Source organism: Ovis canadensis, chromosome 21 (genome assembly GCF_042477335.2).
Source record: "Ovis canadensis isolate MfBH-ARS-UI-01 breed Bighorn chromosome 21, ARS-UI_OviCan_v2, whole genome shotgun sequence".
Lineage (NCBI taxonomy): Eukaryota > Metazoa > Chordata > Mammalia > Artiodactyla > Bovidae > Ovis > Ovis canadensis.
In genome coordinates this window covers 38765963-38787612 of record NC_091265.1, presented here as the reverse complement: position 1 = coordinate 38787612, position 21650 = coordinate 38765963, and the positions used below count along the sequence as shown (strand labels likewise).

At 36.5% G+C, this 21650-nt stretch overlaps 1 non-coding gene across 1 annotated transcript; it reads left to right on the top strand.

Annotated features, from left to right (window-relative positions):
- Nucleotides 1-1763: 1763 nt before the first annotated feature.
- TRNAY-AUA (transfer RNA tyrosine (anticodon AUA)) lies at nt 1764-1835 on the top strand. Its single transcript has one exon. It is a non-coding gene; the product is annotated as a tRNA-Tyr (tRNA).
- The last annotated feature ends 19815 nt before the right edge of the window (nt 1836-21650 follow it).

The following is a 21650-nucleotide window of genomic DNA, read 5'->3' as shown; positions in this document are numbered from 1 at the left end:
AGCATAGACGGGAAGGCATACTGGGGAAAAAAGTATTGTTAAGCTACTACAAATACTGCCTATTGTGACCTTCAAGTATTGAGGACTGACAATGGCAGGCACAGATGTGGGAGGGGCCAACTCACTTGAGTACATCCTCAGCTGCCTTTTCTCTTTGGCCAGAGTGGCTCCTTCCCCATCTCTGAGACTGTAGTTCACGATTCTAAGGTTTGAGTGGTCAGGTGCTGATTTAGCCTTTAATCACATTTTCTCCTCAACTGCACTAAACCCTTTAATGTGGCAGCTTCATCAGGAGTTGGCCACAAGTTGGATGGTCTCTGTGGTTAACACTGTTTATGTGATGATGGCATGTCTATGGCCTGTCACTTGTCCATGTTCAGCCGCAACAGTCACAACTGTTACCACAAACACTCCTGGTGCATTGTCAGACTGTGTTCAGCATGGATAATATCAACATTTCAGTGGAGTGGTCAGTGAGTTATAGTTAGGGGCCAAAATGAGGCCCAGTAAAATCAAAGAATTGAAAAAAAGATCTAGAAGGAGGAAAAAAAAAAAAACAACTGTTGTAACCTACCTTAATTCCATTAGATGATGTCTTGGTCTAATGGGGCCAGTTTTAAAGTATCTGATGATGGCTATCAGATCTGGCTTGAAATGATAAAATATGTAATGGTCTTTGATATCAGTAAGCCAAGAAAAGCTAAGTACACAGTCAAGATCTTCCATTGTGGAAAGTACCTAAAGATTAAGCCAAAGGTGTGAAAATTGAGAAAAGAAGATCCCCTGTCATGTGAAATCCTGAGGACAAAACCAGAATTAGAGTACATTTTCTCAAGCTCAAACACAAGATTTTAGCCTATGAAATTTGCTGAGTACAAATTCCAGACTGAGTCAGCAAAGCAATAACCATGGAAAGAGAAAAAACCCTGGGTGTAGGGACAAGGACCTAGGTTGAGGCTCTATCTGAATATGAGTAGGAAGAAGGAATACAGTTTGGAATAGAAGAGTGACTTTTTAAAACAATAAAGTCTTTTTATATAAATGAAAAAGATGAAGGTTCCAGTTGAACTGCCAGGCATGGTGTGGGAGACACAGAAGGTCTGCCTTCTCAGCTTCCACTACAACTTTTATAGCAGAACTTGGATCATTCCCACAGAAACCTAGGACTGCAAGAAACAGTTTGAAATCCATGGACACAGAAACTGAAAGCCACCTCAGAATCTAGAAGTGGCATAAAATCAACAACTCTAGTGAGGCAGAAGCAGCAAGAATTTGAGAGTCTGATAGGCACCATTTTTAAATCTAGTTCTCAATCTCTGTGACCTTGTGAAACTACTCCTGGGTTGCAGGTTTCTGCACTTGGACTTGCGGTAAAGGGTCTGGGAGGTCACTCTTAAGTCTTTGACATAAGATGAGGCCTCCACTAAATTTCTCCCAGCGGTCTTTCTCAATTTTATTACTTTCTACTTCTTACTATTTGGGGTTAATATTCAGCTGGTACAAGCCAGCAGAGCTGTCTAGTTGTTTAAGACCGATGGAGATGTACCTGTGTCTCTGATTTTAAATATTTTGAATTTCATTCTCTCCAACACTGGACTAATGACTGCCATATACTGGGGCATATGTTATGTCAGGCATTGTATTAATACAATATACACATGAACTCATGCTATCCTCAACTTCACCCTCTGGTGGAAGTAGATTATCGCCATTTTATAAATGAGGAAACTCTAATTAGATACTTCCTCAAAGTCTTAAAGACTTCCCTGGTGGCTCAGATGGTAAAGTGTCTGCCTATAATGCAGGAGACCCAGGTTCGATCCCTGGGTTGGGAAGATCCCCCAGAGAAGGAAATGACAACCCACTCCAGTATTCTTGCTTGGAAAATGCCATGGATGGAGGAGCCTGGAGAGCTATAGTCCATGGGGTCGCAGAGTCAGACAGGACTGAGCAACTTCATTTTCCCTTTCAAAGTCTTAAACTAAGAAGTAACAGTGCTAGAATTGAGACCCAAGTCTCTTATACTCCAAGTTCTTTGATGTTTTCACTAAATCATGCTCTCTGTCTCAGCATAGATAGTCCATAAGGAAAACGTCCTAAAACAAAGTAATGTGACCAATTATATAGTATGCAGGAAAAAATGTCTGCCAAATATATTCTGATAATGGCCGAATATCAATAGAGTTTTAAGCTGGAATTCAAGAGAACTGGGAAAAATAAACAAAAACTTATTGTACAAATATGGCAAGATTTTTTTTCTGGTGTTAATTCAAATAGGCTTAAAATACAAACAATTTCAATCCTTTAACTAGAGAAGTAAGGAAAAGATCTTAGTAATTTATTGATTTAACTAGCTTTTGCATCATTAAGTTAGATGAAGATATAGACCTTATATGAAATGGCAAGAGAGTCCAAGAAAGATCTATTAATAATTTTAAATATTGGCTTAGTGACTAGGATATAATTATATTTTGTGTCTGTGCATTCACAGAGCATTAATTTTATGGTTAGTAGCTTATCTGCCTTTGAGCTAAAAAAGCTTTATATTTTTAATTGTGTGTCTAAATAACATGTTATGGTGAAATGATCTCCCATTAAAATGTCTGCAAGTTATTTTCTTTCTCCTGATGGCCAAAGATAAGGATGAGCATGATCTAGAGCAAAGAGGAACATCAACTATTACAGATTTTCTGCTTAGCTAAAGGAAGAGATGATCTTTGATTTTCTGTTTGCTTGTTTTCGATTGAAAGGAATGCAGCTGCCCTTATATGGGGTTTTTAGAGGAAATTCAATTCATGGCTGCCTCCTCTGAATCCTCCACACTTAACCAAGCATCTTAAAGGACTAAAGCCATTTTGGTTTGGAGATATGCTGCTAAGTAGCTTCAGTCGTGTCCAACTCTGTCTGACCCCAGAGACAGCAGCCCACCAGGCTCCCCCATCCCTGGGATTCTCTAGGCAAGAACACTGGAGTGGGTTTCCATTTCCTTCTCCAATGCATGAAAGTGAAAAGTGAAAGTGAAGTCACTCAGCTGTGTCTGACTCATTGTAACCCCATGGACTCCAGCCCACCAGGCTCCTCTGTCCATGGGATTTTCCAGGCAAGAGTACTGGAGTGGGGTGCCATCACCTTCTCTGTTGGAGATATGAGATAATCTTTCTCCATTTAATTCAGTCTCTGATTTTGTGGTTACAAATGAGAAAACCCTAACATCATTTTACACAGACAGTAGAATCACTGTGTTTGGTCAAAACTGGAGAAGGAAATGGCAATCCACTCCAGTCCTCTTGCCTAAACAATCCCATGGACATAGGAGCCTGGTGGTTTATAGTCCATGTGGTCTCAAAAAGTCATACATGACTGAGCAACTAAACACCAACAGTTTTGTCAAATACACTGAATTTAGTAAACTGGATTAAAGTTCTTTAAAATTGACAAAAATCCTATTAAGTCAGTAATCTCAAATATTACTAGTTTCCCACAACCCTCAGCCTTGCAGAATTATATGAAAGCTCTCCTCGCAACTGAAACCCTATTTCCAAACACATGAAAATATCCCTGGATTTTGAAGGTCTCAAAATGGCAGCAGAAGTAATCCTCTTAGTTCTCATATGGACTTAATTCCTCTTGCTTATCCAGTTTTTTTCATGCCCTACATCTAGATTCTTTTTGTGCTCTTGCAGCATTCAAAAAGAAAAGAAAAAGCAAATCCTCTTTGGAAAAACATTTGAGTTCCTATATTATGGCAGAGATAAACACTCGTTAGGTTATCACACACAGTGGCAAGACATCCTGGGGAACTAGCGTTCAAAGAGCTTTCTCACCCCACCCATTAAGCAATTCAGAGGGATCCTGCTATGTAATTTGCAATGAAAAGAACACCTTCATGAGTTAGCATGTTGCAAAATAGACTCAGGCAAAATCTGCAAGCCATGTGTCCTTGTTTATCCAAGATGACAGGAATGGCTTTTCTATATCGGACTACCTCTAATTCTTTTTGCTCAGCCCTGTTCTGTTCAGACAACTAACTACTACAGGGAAATGTTAGCACAGTTAGCTTCCCAAATAAGAGAATTCTAGTGATGACCTTTATTTTTTATGCTGATTGAGTTTTCATGTGTATAATTTAAAAAATCTGGAATGCTCTTAATAAATCCATATTTCTAAACAAATTAAAATTGGCATTCCCATAATAAGAGGTCTCTATGAGGGAAATTCTGCTTGCCACAGAAATAACTGATGTTCATAATGATACCTTAGAGACTTTCAAAAGATTCTCAAGTGCAATCTGAGTCATCCAAAAATTAAACTATCAAACTATCCATTATCAAACTTCTAATCTATTATCTCTTTATACTATATATAATTATACTTTATTAAATTTTGTATTTAATTTACTATGAAATTCCTGTCCATAGTCATTTCATACAACAGCAAGTATACTGAATTGAATTCTGTCTATGTACGATACAGTCTGTATAGTCAAGGGGAATTAATACTTCTTCAAAATTTAATATTAGTATATTTGAAAACAAGTAATTTTTAAAAATAAACATTGTCATTTAGAACAGTTTTAAATCTGCAGAAAAGTTGTTAAGATGTTGTGGGGAGTTCCCAAATACTACACATCCAGTTTCCTCTATTATTAACATCTTTCATTCAGTTCAATTCAGTTCAGTCGCTCAGTCACGTCCGACTCTTCACAACTCCATGAACTGCAGCACGCCAGGCCTCCCTGTCCATCACCAACTCCCGGAGTCCACCCAAACCCATGTCCATTGAGTTGATGATGCCATCCAACCATCTCATCCTCTGTCGCCCCTTCTCCTCCTGCCCTCAGTCCTTCCCAGCATCAGGGTCTTTTTCCAATGAGTCAGCTCTTCGCATCAGGTGGCCAAAGTATTGGAGTTTCAGCTTCAACATCAGTCCTTCCAATGAATACCCGGGACTGATCTCCTTTAGGATGGACTGGTTGGATCTCCTTGCAGTCCAAGGGACTCTCAAGAGTCTTCTCCAACATCACAGTTCAAAAACATCAATTCTTCGGTGCTTAGCTTTCTTCACAGTCCAACTCTCATATCCATACAAGACGACTGGAAAAACCATAGCCTTGACTAGATGGACCTTTGTTGGCAAAGTAATATCTCTGCTTTTTAACATGCTAACTAGGATGGTCATAACTTTCCTTCCAAGGAGTAAGCGTCTTTTAATTTCATGGCTGTATTGTAAAGTAAAATAAAGTAAAATAAAAGTTAAAAAAAAAAAATTTCATGGCTGTAATCACATCTGCAGAGGTTTTAGAGCCCAGAAAAATAAAGTCAGCCACTGTTTCCACTGTTTCCCCATCTATTTGCCATCTTTAATTAGCATGGTGCATTTATAGCAGTTCATAAACCAACATTAATATATAATTATTATATAAAGTCCATGGTTTATGGTAGAGTTCATCTATGATATAGTTGTATGGGTTTTGATAAATATCATTATTAAGCATATCATCAAGTATAATGTCATCATTATTCTATCATAAGAATAGTTTTAGCATCCTAAAATTCCCTTGTTCTCCACCTTTCACCCTTCCTTCCCTCCCTCCAAACCCCTGGTAACCACTGGTCTTTTATTCTCTTTTATAGTTTTGCCTTTTCCAGAATATCATACAGTAAAAATCATATAGTATGTAGACTTTTCAGACTGGCTTAGTAATACACACTTAAGTTTCCTTCATGTCTTCTTGTGGGTTGTATTGATATATTTTCCATTGTATGTATGTACCATAGTTTATCCATTCACCTATTGAAAAGAATCTTGGTTGCTTCCAAAATTTTTCAATTTTGTATAAAACTGTGTTAGAAACTTTTGTGAGTATCTACAAAGTAATTTGCTGGGGTTGTGATCGAGATCGTGTTGAGCCTATAGTATAAAACTGAAAGAAGTGACATCTTAACAATATCGAATCTTCTTATCCATGTACATGAAATGTCTCCATTTATTTAGATCTTTGATTTCTGTATCAGAGTTTTGTAGTTTTCTTCATATACAACTTGGTTATAAGTTGCCAGATTTATACCTAAGTATTCCATGGAGGGGATAGTATAAATGATGTTACAATTTTAATTTTAAATTTCAGTTGTTCATTACTAGCATATAGGAAAGAAATTGATTTCTGTATATTCATCTTGTATCCTGAAACCTTGCTCTAACTGTTTATTAGCTGCAGGTTGCTGATTTTTTAGGATATTTGACATCATCATGTCACCTGCAAAACAAAGAGTTTTATTTCTTTCTTCTATATTGGTATATCCTTTACTTCCTTTTCTTGTCTTATTGTGTTAGCTAGGACTTCCAGTATGACACTGAATAGAGTAAAAGTGATGAGACAGGACATCTTTTCCTTTTCCTTTGGGGAAGTTTTAGGTTTGTCACAGTGAACTAACTATATTATTAGCTACAGGTTTGTTGTAGAAGTTCTTTATTAAGTTGAGGAAGTTACCATCTCTGGTTTGCTGTTTTTAAATTATAAATGGGTATTAAAGTTTATTAAATGCTTTTTCTTCATGTTAATATTATCAAATAATTTTTCTTATTTAGCCTATCGATTTAAATGGTTATATGTATTGTCTTTCAAACATTGCACCAGCATCATAAACTTGGGAGAATTTCACTAAGTTTTAGTGTATAATTAACTTCATATATTATTAGACTCAGTTTGTTAGACTCAGTGATATTTTGTTGAGGATTTTTGCATCTATGTTCATGAGAGATGTGTTCACTGGATATGAAAGTCTAGTTTGGATATAGTTTCTTTTTCTTTCAGTATTTTAAATATTTCACTCTATCCTCCACTTACTCTGACACGGTTTTTAATCAAAAGTCCTCTATAATCACGGCAAGGACAAAGAGAAGAAGAATAGGAAAAAAAAAAAAAGTCTGAGTAAAAGATAAAGGAGACACTACACATGCAAAGAAAGGCTCCTTGGAGTCAAAAGTCAGAGGATAATTCCAGGTCATAATGAATCTTGCTCCTTCCAGAAGCCTTCACTTTGAGATCAGTCTTGGCTAAAGTGTGTGGGTGCACCCCAGAGGAGGGTCCTGAAACAAATTAAGCAGGGGTGGGGGGGGCAAAGCAATGTGAATGGACTGAAGGAAGACCCAGAGAACTGCCACTTTATAAAGGATTTAAACTTTCCAAAAGTGTGCCTCTTGGAGTTCACCTATGAGACTTTCTGATTGTTGTTTTCTTTTCAATAATTTTTTACTTTACTCTTTGAAAAAAAAAAAAAAGTCCTCTATAATTCTTATCATTGTTCCTTTATAGATAAGATTCTTTCTCATCTGTTTTTTCTAAGTTTCCTTCTTTTCTTTGGTTTTCTGAAGTTTGAATAGGCTATACATAGGGTTGTGCGTGTGCATACGTGTGTGTGTGTACGTGTGTACTGGTGTTGGTATTTATCTTACTTGGTGTTATCTGAATTGCTGAATCTGTAGTTTGGTATCTGTCATTAATTTTTTGCAGTTCTCATCCATTATTTCTCCAAACATTCTTCTGCTCCTTTTTCTTCTTCTGGTATGTTAGCTATATATATACTACACCTCTTGATAATTATTCCACAGTTCTTAGATTTTCTGCTTTTTATTTTCTCTTTATATTTCAACTTGGGACGTTTGCACCTAAGCTCAATGATTCTTTCTTAGGCTGTGCTCAGCCTACCAAAGAGTCCATGAAAGGCATTCTTTATTTCTGTAATAGTGTTTTTGATTTCTACCTTTCCTACTGATTTTCCTTTGCTTTTCTATCTCTCTGCTTATATTACTTATCTATTCTTACATATTGCCTACTTTTTCCATAAGAGCTCTTATCATATTGACCACAGTTATTTAAAGGTTTCTGTCTGTTAATCCCAACATCTCTATCACGTCTGAGTTTGGTCCCACTGACTGCTTTGTCTGTTCAGTCCTGTTTCTCCTCTCCTTTTCCCTCCCCTCTTCTCCTTCTTCTCTCTCTCCCTTCTTTCTCTTTTTCCTTGGTTTGCCTTGTGATTTTTTTATGAAAAAGCAGGCATATCGTATTGGGTAATAGGAATTGAGGTTAAATATATTTTCAGCGTAATTTAGTTAGCTCAAATAGATGTTGGGCTGTGATTAATGTTTCCTGTATCTATAGACACCAGAAGCTTCAGTCTTCTAGTACCTTTTTTTTTTTCTCTCTCTCTCTCTTTCCTCCTAACTTTGGGCTTCCCTAAGTATTCCTCTTCAGAGACATGCTTTTCTGCTGAAACCCACTGTATTTTTACTGAAGACTTTTTGGCATGGTACTAAAGAGTGGCAGAAAGAGAACTCTCTATAACCTTGATATTAAAACTCAGTCTCTTAGAGGGCCTGTATCTTGGCAACATAAGCTTCACAAGTGTTTCTCCAGTGATTTAGCTTTTATTCCCTTCTTCTCCCCACTCTTTTCCCTGGATGCTGTACTACTAATCTATTTTTGGGAAGCCTTGACCATTATTGAAAATATATCAATATTTTTCCTTCTTTTAGCTGAAATAAGAAGGCTGGAGGGGAGTTGGTTTAAGAGGAATTTCTTTCCCTCACTGAGATAGGCTTCAACATAGTCCTTTTTGCCTGAGAGTGGGTCTTTGCCATGGACAAGGCTCTGGATATATTTCACGATGTTTTAAAAGCTATATTTTATATTTTGTTTTGCCCTTGACATTTGGGAATCCCCAGTTGGGAATCTTTCTTGCTTTTTTATATCTCCCTGACAGATGCCTAATGTTGGTCGTAGAGGTAGACCCCATGAAATTGTAGAGGCTTCCAAGGCCGTAGCCACCAGGAGATTCTAAGTCCACACTCAATCTACAGCAACTGATCAAAAGTACTATTTCAGTGTACCTCCCACTTTATGGCCCCAGTGGATTCTGTTTCAGGTAAGCGGATCTCCACTGTGTCTCTTTGGTTATCTCTCCAGATTTGGGGGTAGAGGTTTATCTAACAATCTCAGTTTTCTGACAGATTAAAAAAAAATCAACTGACTTTCAGTTTTGTTGCAAAGGCTTGGGGTGATGAATTCCAAGCTCTTTATATATTGGAACTAAAACTGAACAACAATTTTTTTTCTTTTTTTTTAAGATATATTATATCATTTAAAATGTACATTAGTACTAAGATGTAGGGAAGTTATTTGACAGACACTATCCAATTAGTAAGACAGAAAAGGAACCACAGTTTAAATTCAGATCATCTGAACCCAAACCGTCTTTCATGTTTTTATTACCACATGCTGCTTTTGCACATTCTGTGTACTGCTCCTTAGAATTACCAAGAGTAGCAGAGGGAACAGGAAGAACTGGTGTGAATTCAGAAAGCAGTGGTTTAAAGAGGCATCTGAGATCTGCAATTATTTTCAAGCTGAAAAATAATTTGATTCAGTAACTACTATTCAAGGAAAGGTCAAATCATTTCCTATATACTTACTGATGGATATTACAGTTCAATAGCTTTCATGTAGGGAGTTTGTAATGCGGTCATTGACCTTGTACATTGGCACCTGAATTATAAAGAAGTAAATTTACTCTATAACTGAAAACTCACAAACATTGCAATAGGTCAACACCATATATCGCACATCCATTCAAAAGCCAATAAAAGAAATACTGTAGCATTTGAGGGCTAGAGAAACAGAGCAAAATAGCAATCAAAATGAAATATTGATTCTTCAGGTAATATTTTAAAACATTCAGTTAGTTCCCAGGTACACAAAAACATGCTCCTATTATTATTTATAATCATCAGTTTTAAAGATTTTTATCTGTACTATTATTAATCTCATAATATATGCAAAACAGATATTATCACCCATACTCTGCAAATAAGGAGAGTAGAGAGGTTAAGTAATTTACATGAGTCATAGATTTTAAGTATCTGAGCCCTAAGAATTGACCCCAGATTCTTTATTAACAAAGTCCATTTTCTTTCTACTGAAGAAAGCTACAGAGAAATTGATTTTCGTGTGTTTTATGTGGGAGAACTACAGAAGGGGAGTTTAGTGGAGAGGGGAGAAGGTGGCCAACACTGATAAAGTGATGATCTATAAGCCTTACAAGTCCTTTCACTGGCACACCTCAGCTAAATTTCCTCTGAGGATATTGTGTACGCAATGACAAAAGTGAGCTCCTGGTTTTGGTAAGAATAAATGCACAGAGACCCTGCAACAGAAACTAGATTACTATTCACTTTTATTCAGAAATAACCTGGGAGTATACTTTTGTTATTTGTCTGTATGGATATTCTATTTCCTCATGTGTATGTGGTCTTGAAAAATAAAATATGCTTTTTAGTTAGTTTTGGAAATTCTTTTTATTCACATGATAAGCCAGAATCTCTTTTGTGCACTCCTGTATATTTTAAATGCTAAGTCAAAGCTGATTTCAAATATTTGATTGCATAAATTTTGGTTTATATTGAAAAGTTCTCCCATAAAACAGACTTTATCATGTAGGTCAATGATATAAGTAGTTTTACTAGTCTAACATATAATGTGCATGATTTCCTTACTTTAAATTCAACTTTAAATAAATCCTTTATTATTATTTTATAATAATATTAATGACATTATTTGTATTTCATAATCCCCATTAAGTCATGAGAATTCTAGCCTATAGTACAAATTTGCAAAGAGTATCTAAGGCAGAAAAATTTGTAAATAGGTGGAACAGATAGCTGTCTGATCAATCTCACATTTAGTGTTTTGGGGAAGTCATCTGCCTAAAAATATATCTTATAAACCTGTTTCATTATTAGTTTTCTAACATTAGAGACCCAATCCTTTGGTTTATAAAGAATGTGAAGCCTAAATATCTAAGAATACTTTTATATTCAGTGACCTCCTTCCATATTAATGCATTTCAATTAGTGCAAAGGAGTAAATATTATAGAAAACACGGAGATAGGACATGGAAATGAACATATTAAAAGGTACTGTGAGTAAAACCTTTAACCTACATTTTAAAATTCCATTTAGATATCTCTATGAGGAATAGCCCAGGTGACTCAGAAGGTAAAGTATCTGCCTGCAATGTGGGAGATCCAGGTTCGATCCCTGGGTTGGGAAGATCCCCTGGAGAAGGAAATGGCAACCCACTCCAGTATTCTTGCCTGGAAAATTCTATGGACGGAGGAGCCTGGTGGACTACAGTCCCTGGGGACGACAGTCCAAAGAGTCAGACACGACTGAGCCACTTCACTTTCACAAGGAATATCACTTTAAGTTTAGAACTAAATGAAAATGTAGTGTGTAAAATATCTTTTCATCTAAGAGGATTGCCTTGTAGTAATTAGAGAAAAAGATAACCAGATAGAGTCATGATTACAGATATTATCCAGGGCCATTTATCCATAAGGAAAGGAGAAAGGAATACTATTTGGGAATACTAGGCTTGAATTATTTCTGAGGAAATAGGATTTCAGCTGAACTTTGATGAGACGACAGAGGGAAACACAGTAAAACTTGCATTTGAGTGGAATGAGAACACACAGGCTTTGTTTTAATCCTACCACACTTGGGCAATTCACTTCACTTCTCTGAGGCTTAATTTACTTATTTATATAAAGGGGAAATTTGGGTAAATTGGTACTAAAACTAGGTATATGTTTGCTACTACTCTGTTACTTATACGTTTGTATCAGATATCACTAGTCAAGCATGTGGCTCTTTACAGATATCTAGATAAAGTCTCAAAATCTGTTTAAAAATTGCAGATAAATATAGATAATCTTATGGAATTAAAACCATTTTCTAGAAGTATTTAGTAAATATAGCAAATCTGTCGGATATAAGATCAACATAAACAAATCAATAGTATTTCCATATTCCAGCAATTAAATATTAGAATGTGAAATTAATGATGCAATTTAGTACCTCAACATAACTCTGCATGCTCTATACTCTAGCCCTTGCTTAGTAAGGTCAGTCTTTAATTTTACCCACTCTAACAAAAGTATGGCAATAATCTCATTGTGGTTTTAACTTATATTTACTTAATAATTAATGATGTTTGCGATCTTGGTATGTGCTTATCCATATAACTTCTTTGATTAAGTATCTGTTAAGAATTTTATACATTTAAATGGGTTTTTATATTATTGAGCTTTGAGAATTTTTTTTTGTATATTCTGAATACATATTCAGATATATAATTTGCAAATATTTTCCCATTGTGGCTTATATTTTCATTTTCTTAGGACTGTTATTAGAAAAGCAGAAGTTATTATTTTTATAGTCAAATTTATAAATTGTTATTTTAAATATTTTATAATATCATGCTTTTGGTGTTATATCTAAGAAAAAATGCCTAACCTACTATCACAAATTTTTCTCCCTTGTTTTCTTCTAGAACTAATAGTTTTAGGATCGTGATTAGTCTTTTGAAATTTACAGATGATGTAACAAATGGAATATCATAATTTTGCACATGGTTATCCAAATTTTTCAGTAGTATTGAAACATACTACCTTGATTACTGCAACTTTACTGACAGTTTTAACATCTGATAGAGTAATTTCTGGAGAAGGCAATGGCACCCCACTCAAGTACTCTTGCCTGGAAAATCCCATGGGTGGAGGAGCCTGGTAGACTGCAGTCCATGGGATTGCTAAGAGTTGGATAAGACTGAAGCGACTTAGCAGCAGCAGCAGCAGAGTAATCTCTTTCACTTTTCACGTTCATGCATTGGAGAAGGAAATGGCAACCCACTCCAGTGTTCTTGCCTGGAGAGTCCCAGGGACGGGGGAGCCTGGTGGGCTGCCCTCTATGGGGTCGCACAGAGTCGGACACGACCGAAGTGACTTAGCAGCAGCAACAGCAGAGTAACCTCTTAAAGTCTGTTCTTCTCTTTCAAAGTTGTTTTGTATATTCTATATCTTATGCATTTCCATTTGAACTTTAGAATCATCTTTAATTTCTACAGAAGAACTTGCTCATATTTTTACTTGGATTGCTTTGAATCAATAGATAAATCAAGGGAATTTGGCATATTAAAATGCAGTCTTCCTGCCAATGAACAATGTTTATCTACCGGCAAAACTTGTTTTATTGTACTTCACTATTTTGTGCTTCATAAGCATTATATTTTTACAAATTCAAGATTTGTGGCAACCCTGCATTATCAGATGATGGTTAGCATTTTTTAATAATCTTTTAAAAAATTAAGGTACATAATTTTTTTAAAAACAATGCTATTGCATACTTAATAGACTATAATAGAGTACACACATAACTTTTATATGCATTGGAAAATCAAAAAATTCATGTGGCTAACATATTTTGGTGGTCTGGAATTGAGTTATCTCTGAAGTATGCCAATATTCTTTAAGTAATTTAATTTCTTCTCCAAGTTTTTTTCACTTTTCAATATATAGGTCCTTTAATAGAGTTTTCCTGGAGTTTTCCTAAGTATTTCCAATTCTTGGTGTTATTATAAGTTATTAGCACTAAAAAAATTACTGGACTTCCCTGATAGTTCAGTTGGTAAAGAACCCACCTGCAATGCAGGAGATCCTGCTTGGATTCCTGGGTCAGGAAGATCCACTGGAGAATGGATAGTCTACCCACTCCAGTATTCTTGGGCTTCCTTTGTGGCTCAGCTGGTAAAGAATCTGCCTGCAATGTGGGAGACCTGGGTTCAATCCCTCGGTTGGGAAGATCCCCTGGAGAAGGGAAAGGCTACCCACTCCAGAATTCTGGCCAGGAGAATTCCATTGACTGTATAGTCCATGGGGTCACAAACCAAAGAATTCATGTGGCTAGTTTATTTTGCTGGTCTGGAACTAAACTGTCTGTAAGGTATGCCAACATTCTTTAAGTAATTTAATTTCTTTCTCCAAGTTCTTTCAGTGGATAGGTCCTATACATCCTTTGATAGATTTATCCTAAGTATTTCCAATTGTTGTTTTATAAATTATTAGCACCAAATTGTTGCAAATATATAAATATATACTATATGACATTTTAAAATTGCACCTTCTAAATATTCTTTTCTAGTATGTGTTAGTCACTCAGTCATATCCGACTCTTCATGACTCCCCATGGATTGTAGCCCACCAGGCTCCACTGTCCATGGGATTTCCCAGGAAGGAATACTGCAGCGGGTTGCCATTCCCTTCTCCATGGGATCTTCCTGACCCAGGGATCGAACCCAGGTCTCCTTCATTTCAGGTGGATTCTTTACAGTCTGAGCCACCAGGGAAGCCTCTAATATATGTATTTTTACTATTTACATAGCCATCTTGTGTCCTTCAACCTTGCTAAAAGTCATTTATTTTCCTAGTAGCTCTTTTACTGGCTATCCTGGTGGCTCAGTGTTAAAGAACCCACCTGCCAATGCAGGAGATACACATTCCATCCCTGGGTCAGGAAGATCCCCTGGAGAAGGAAATGGCAACCCTCTCCAGTATTCTTGCCTGGGAAATCCCATGGAGAGAAGAGCCTGGTGGGCTATAGTCCATGGGATCATAAAAGGGTCGGACAGTACTTGGCAACACCACCACCACCACAACTCTTTTGCACATTAAGCCACATTTTCTCTGTAAAAATCATGTCACCTACAAATAAAAACAGTTTTACTTCTTCCTTCATATTCAAATGCCTTTTTTTTTCTTTCTTGACTACACTAGAATCCCCACTGTATGCTAAATAGAAGTGTTGAAAGCAGATTTCCTTGTCTAGTTCCTGATTTAGATAAGCTGGTCAGCTTGGCTCCTCACTTGCATTGTTTCCAGTTTAAAAATCTTCCATGTTCCTTACCTTTTTTCCTTTATACATAATGTTTCTTTTTTGTTCCATGGCTGCTTTCAGGATTTTATCTTCACCTTTAGTTCCAGCATTTAAAGAATCTGCCTGCAATGCAGGAGACACAGAAGATGCAGTTCAATCCCTGGGTCAGGAAGATCCTTGGAACTAGGAAATGGCAACCCCCTCCAACATTCTTGCCTCAAACAATCCAAGGACACTGGAGCTTGACAGGCTATAGTCCAAAGGGTCACAAAGAGTCAGACACAACTAAGCATAGTTCTAAGAAATATGATTATGATACACTTTGGTATAGCTAGTTTCATTTTTATTGTTTAGAATTTATTTAGCCTCTTGGAACTACAATTTTATACCTTTTTTAAAAATTGCTATTTTTCAACCAGTCCTTCATATATATTTTTTTTAAATATCCCTGACTCCCAAACTTCTCCTTCAGAGACTCCAGTTAAAGGTTTATTAAACTGCTTTAAGTTGTTCCACAACTTACTGATACTCTTTTTTGTTTTTGTTTTTTTTTTTAAATCTCATTCTTCATCCTCTGTGAGTTTTATTTTGGAAATATTCTTTGCTAAGTATTCAAATATACTGATTTTTTTTAAACCTCTGCAATATCTAATCTACCACTAATCCAATTCAGTATAATTTTTCATCTCAGATATTGTACTTTTTATCTTGAGAAATTTCATTTGTTTTATTGTTATCTCTCCTCTGTTTCTGAACATGTCATGTTCAACCATTTCTCTAGCTTCAGGACATATGTAATGTAGTTTGCTGGTGGTTCAGATGGTAAAGAATTTGCCTGCAATGCAGGTTCTCTCCCTGGGTCAGGAAGATCCACTGGAGAAGGGAATGGCTACCACTCCAGCATTTTTGATTGAAGAATTCCATGGATAGAAGCGCTGGGGGGGCTACAGTTCATGGGGTTTCAAAGAGTCAGAAATGGCTGAGCAACTAACACTTACTTTTTCACTTTATCTAACTTTTAATATTGGGGCTTCCCTGGTGGCTCAGAGGTTAAAGAGTCTTCCTGGAAGTCAGGAGACCCGGGTTCGATCCCTGGGTTGGGAAGATCCCCTGGAGAAGGAAATGGCAACCCACTCCAGTACTCTTGCCTGGAGAATCCCATGGAGGGAGGAGCCTGGTAGGCTACTGTCCATGGGGTTGCATTAGCTGTATCATTTCTAGATCCATTTCTACTTATACTTCTTCTTATGGACCATAATTTCCTTCTTCTTGGTGTATTTAGTAATTTTTTCTTTTATTGGATGCAAAGTACTGTGAATGTTATCTGTTTGGATGCTGGGTATTTTGATATTTAAAAAATCTTCTTAAGCTTTCTTTTGATATGTGATTAAGTTACTTGATAACATGGAATTTTTTGATGTTTCTGAATTTTACTTTTAGCATCTGTTAAGAGGGATCAGACCACCATTTAGTTCATGGCTAATGTTTCCAAATACTGAGCAAGACTCTTTTTACTAGTCCAGTGTTCTATGAACTATGAAGTTTTCAACTCTGTTTGTTGTAAACATACTCTATACCCAACTTATTATAAGATCTGGGCATTTTGTTCCTTCTAATCTTGTTCTCTGACCATGAGCAGTTTCTTTAAACATGTCTTGATCAGTGTTTAACTGATTACTTGAGTAGGACTCTATAGAGATCTCTGGAATTCTCCCTTCTCTGACACTATGTCCTATGAACTTTTGCCACTTTGGCTTTGAAAGATTCCTAGCTTAATCTTCTTAGCTCACTGTATACAATGGACTTTGCCTATGTTAACCCTCTCTGCCCTGCAACCTGTAAATTACCTCCAGACATTGATCTATGGGAATCATAGGGTTTTCTTCAATTTTCCTATATCTCAATGATTATTGTCCTCTGCTACCTGATGTCCAGTAATTCAAGAGCTAATTTTCATATATTCTGTCCATTTTTAAAGGTTTTTTCAAGAACAAGGGTAAATATAGGCCCTGTTACACTATTTTAGCCAGATGTACAAGTTTTTGACATTATTGATTATTGTTGTATTAAATGACTACTTAACATATAGGCTATGGTTTTTCCAGTGGTCATGTATGGATTGAAGAGTTGGACTGTGAAGAAAGCTGAGCGCTGAAGAATTGATGCTTTTGAACTGTGGTGTTGGAGAAGACTCTTGAGAGTCCCTTGGACTGCAAGGAGATCCAACCAGTCCATCCTAAAGGAGATCAGTCCTGGGTGTTCATTGAAAGGACTGATGCTAAAGCTGAAACTCCAATACTTTGGCCACCTCATGCAAAGAGTTGACTCATTGGAAAAGACTCTGATGCTGGGAGGGATTAGGGGCAGGAGGAAAAGGGGACGACAGAGGATGAGATGGCTTGATGGCATCACCGACTCAGTGGACATGAGTTTGAATGAACTCCGGGAGTTGGTGATGGACAGGGAGGCCTGGCGTGCTGTGATTCATGGGGACACAAAGAGTCGGACACGACTGAGTGACTGAACTGAACTGAATATATAGTTTCTTATCAAGTGAAAATAGAGATTTGAATAAATAAATAGAAGCAGAGAATTTTCCAGACAAAGAGAAGACTATGGGCTAGGAATGAGCTTCTGGATTTAGGGTGTATCAAGAAAACTGATGTTGCTGAAAGAGAACAAATGAGGGAAGATAGTTGTGAACAGCTTTATAGAGATGAGAAAGAGACAGGTGATACAGGATCCTCTAAGAACTTTGAATAATTGTCAAATCATTCCATTATATTTTGGTTCTGATCAATATCAAAATCCATTTCTAACAACATGGGTCTAAAGAGTATTATGCTTAGTGAAATAAGTTACACAGAGGAAAACACATATGGAATGTAAACCAATTACATAAGAAAAACAAAATTAAAACAGACTCACAGATACAGAAAGCAAATTTGTTGTTCCCAGAGTGAAGAGAAGAGTGTGGGATGAGCCAGATAGGTGAAGGGAATAAAGAGACACAAATTCCCAGTTATAAAATAAACCAACCACAAAGATGTAATTACAGGATAGGAATATGTTCAATAATATTATAACTTTTTATGAGGGCAGATGGTTACTAGACTTATCATGGTGATCATTTCGTGACGTGTTTGAATGTTGAATCACTATGTTGTATACCTGAAACTAACATAATATTACACAACGACTATATTTCAATTTAAAAAATTATCTTAAATGTTATTTGGGGAATTTACTCTAGGAAATAAGTGTAGGAATAGGGGCGAGATTTGGGGATCATAATAATCCACATGAGAGAAGCTGGCAGATTTGATTCCATGTGTTAGCCATGGAAGTGGTGAGTAGCAATCAGATCCAAAACATATCTTAAAGATGAAAAACTACAAGACTTTTTAATGAATTGGAAGTCAGGTATGAGGAAAGTAGATAAAGAAAAGCAACTCTGGGGTTCTGGCTGTAGCAACTATGCCATTTCTTCAAGTGAAATTTAGGAGAGAAGCCACTTTGAAGGTAGAGTAAGTTGAGAGTTAAATTTGGGGCATGCTCAATTTGAAATGACTATGACTGTTGCGAGCGAAATGACACAAAGACAAAACGCGAGACACACAAGAGACAGACAATACACACTCCGACCGGAGGAACAGAACTGCGCAAAACTAATTGTGGTTTATTATTATAAAAGCCCTCTAGGCAGAATTCCAGACTGCATGAATAAGCCTTTTCAGTACAGCGCAGGTGCATACATGTTATCATACAGCAAAGGGGAGTGAAATCCCTGTCTACTGCAGAGCCTGTCTAAAGCCCTCTTTTCCTTCTTATCACAAGAAGGGAATGCTCCCTCGTTTGCAAGGGACCATTAAACTCAAGGCTGTGTCCAGACTCTTTGGCAGAACGCCTCATTTGCAAGGACGTTCAGCCTGAGCAGAGAGACCCGTTTGCAGGCACATCTCTGCTACCCTATTAACCTTTCATATGACATCTATGTGGAAATCAAAGTAGCCTCTTAGAATCAAAATGTAACCTTCTGCAAATTAATGTTACAGTATAGCAGTAAAAACTCACTAGATTCATCAAGCGGTTTCTTATCTCCTCCCTGCACTATCAACCATGTCTCCTCAGAAGTTTACACTAAGATTTCTGAAACAGGACACACTATAATCTTCCACCATATTCCTCTTTGCTATTCATATGGTAGTCCTCAGTCCTTATATCCTGTAAGAGAAGCCCCATTTTGTTCATATTTCCTCTTTGAAAGAGAAATTCTTCGAAGAAATTATATAGTCAGCTTTATTCTTTTTAGATTAATAAAACTGTATAACTAGCTACACCAAAGACCCAGGGTCTGAATTCGGGTTTTGTTATAAGAAGGAAAACTTGATTTTCTTAAGGATATCCATTGGAATACCACAAACAAAGACAGAAACAACAAGCTTCTCCTCACTGTTGTGTACAAGGCTCTCACTGTTATTAATCCCCCCTTATTCCCATGTACCTCTGAAATGGTGTAAAATTTTATTCATCTTGACAAAACTGAACAATTCAAGAGTAGATTTCTGTCTTATTATCTTTCTCCCACTGTACTGGGTACTTTTGATAAATTGAAAAATATGTGATTAGTAATTAAGGGGTGTGAAAGAAGATTCTGAAGATTAAAAAGAGGGAAGAATGTATTTCCCAGTGCTGATGACAGACTTGAGAGTCAAATACTATTAATAACAGTGAAATTATTACATCCCACTTTGTAGTATTTTGCGCATTTATATCCCATTCATATCAATCAACACGTTCTATATTTCTAGAAGAGATTAGCTAATTTGCTGGACAGTCTCACCTTAAATTCTCTTACATTCCTCTTAAGTTTTATTTAGGATAAAAACATTCTCAAAAATAAGGACTACTGCATATAAACTTGATCCATTTAAACTGAGATAAAAGAATACGTTCACTCCAAAGTAATACAACTTTAAGAGCCTAAAGTTGAATCCAGAATAGAGATGATAATTCCAGGCTATGATTAACTAAGTTGTTAAGGAGTTAAAAGTACTTGTCATTAGATGAATTAGTTTCATATGATTCAGTGATGTGCTGTGGGCATCCAGATGGATCATGAAAATATTTATTTATGTGGCCAACATTATGCATCATATAGTTGGTTTGTTATATGAAGTGTCAACCCTCCTAACTGGGATGTTATTTTTCCTGATGGCATTTTCCTCCACATCTGTACACAACAATCGCCATCATTCTTAGCCTCAGTTTCCAATTCAATCCATGCTTGAGTAGAGAGTATGTGTGGCTTCAGTTACAAAAATCACTGTGTTTGTGGGTAGGTAAGTTTGGGAGACTAATTATTAAATTTCTCTACCTGTTGGAATCAAAAGGAGCTTATGTTTGTATTAGCTTGATTAAAGATATTTCTTCTTGTTCTACAGCTGAACTAAGGATACTCTCCTCTAAATGAGTCGGGCTCACACACACACACATACACACACACAGTTGATAAAATCAAAGTAAAGGAACTTTTCATACTGCTTCTCATTCTCCATAGATCTAGTGATTTGACAGAGGTCAATCCCTCACTGGAAAGAAAGTAAAAGATTAAAAGCTTCACATACTCTAGGATATCAAAATGGCCTTACATGAAGCTGCAAACTAAGGGACATTCTTCAGGAAGTCATGTCCATGGACCAGGAGAATTTGTCAGTTTCACCAATGTAAACTCTACCAACCTTTTGAAGACATTACATTATTGTGAGTCTAACCACGGTTTTTTATGCCCATAACCTGATACCTTATTTTATCTATGTTTAGTTCTAGGCTAAGACTGGTCCTTCTTTGCTAAGACTGGTCCTTCTTTAATTTGCTACATCTTGCTATGAGTATAGAGTAGTGTTATTCTGGTTCAGGGAAAAATGGAAATACAGCACTTGATGGACCCTGTAATTCACTCTCAACCCCCATTAACCCTTGCTAATAATTGACCTATAGAGAGGATATTCATGGGACACATTTGTGACCAAATAAGCATGAAGGAACATCATGGAGGTGGGAGTTAGTCTAAGGAATATCTCCTCACTCCCAGGAATGAGTCACAGAAAGAGGCCATCCTGTTCCTTAACCTGGATGTTGTCTTCTCTGAATGTAATTGTACAAATGATACAGCCATCTATCTATATAGATAGAGAAAAAACCTCCCAAAGACAGAAGAATAAAAACATAGAAAGAAGTAGGGTCTTTAGCAATTCTACTGATTCACTCATAACACCATTTCAGAGTCCACCCTCTGGTATTCCAGTTATATGAGATGATATATATCTTTATTGTTTTCTCATATTTTGAAAGAAGATTGTTCTTATGAGAATAAAAGAATCCAAACTGATTCTTAATATTAATGGTGTTGATTAATGACCCTGTCCACCAAGGATTCCTTTCATGATGAAGTCTAGAGTTTCTAAATGATGCCTTAATAGGAAAGCATCAGTAGGCAGAGGAGGCTTGCTTTCTTCCATTTATAAAGAGTTGCCAACTTAAAAAATTAATTCCTTATGTTCCTGGACCACCACCCCCAGGTAGCCTTTTTTTGGTGTGTGTGATAGCAATAGTTATATTCTTCTGAAAGCAAAGGTCCAAATCTTCAGATTTGAATTAAGGAAGTCCTACCAAATGGAACTTTTACCACACACCCTAATGAATTACACCTGATCTCATTTCTTTCTGGTTTGGAAAGTATCAGTAAGAATAAACAGACTGGAATCATAACACTTTATGAATAGATTAGGTATCCAAACGTTGTTGAATAAACTGAAGAATACCTGTGAAAAGGGAATTTAGATTAATTCCTTGGTGCCTAACATTTTCCTAGATGCATCTT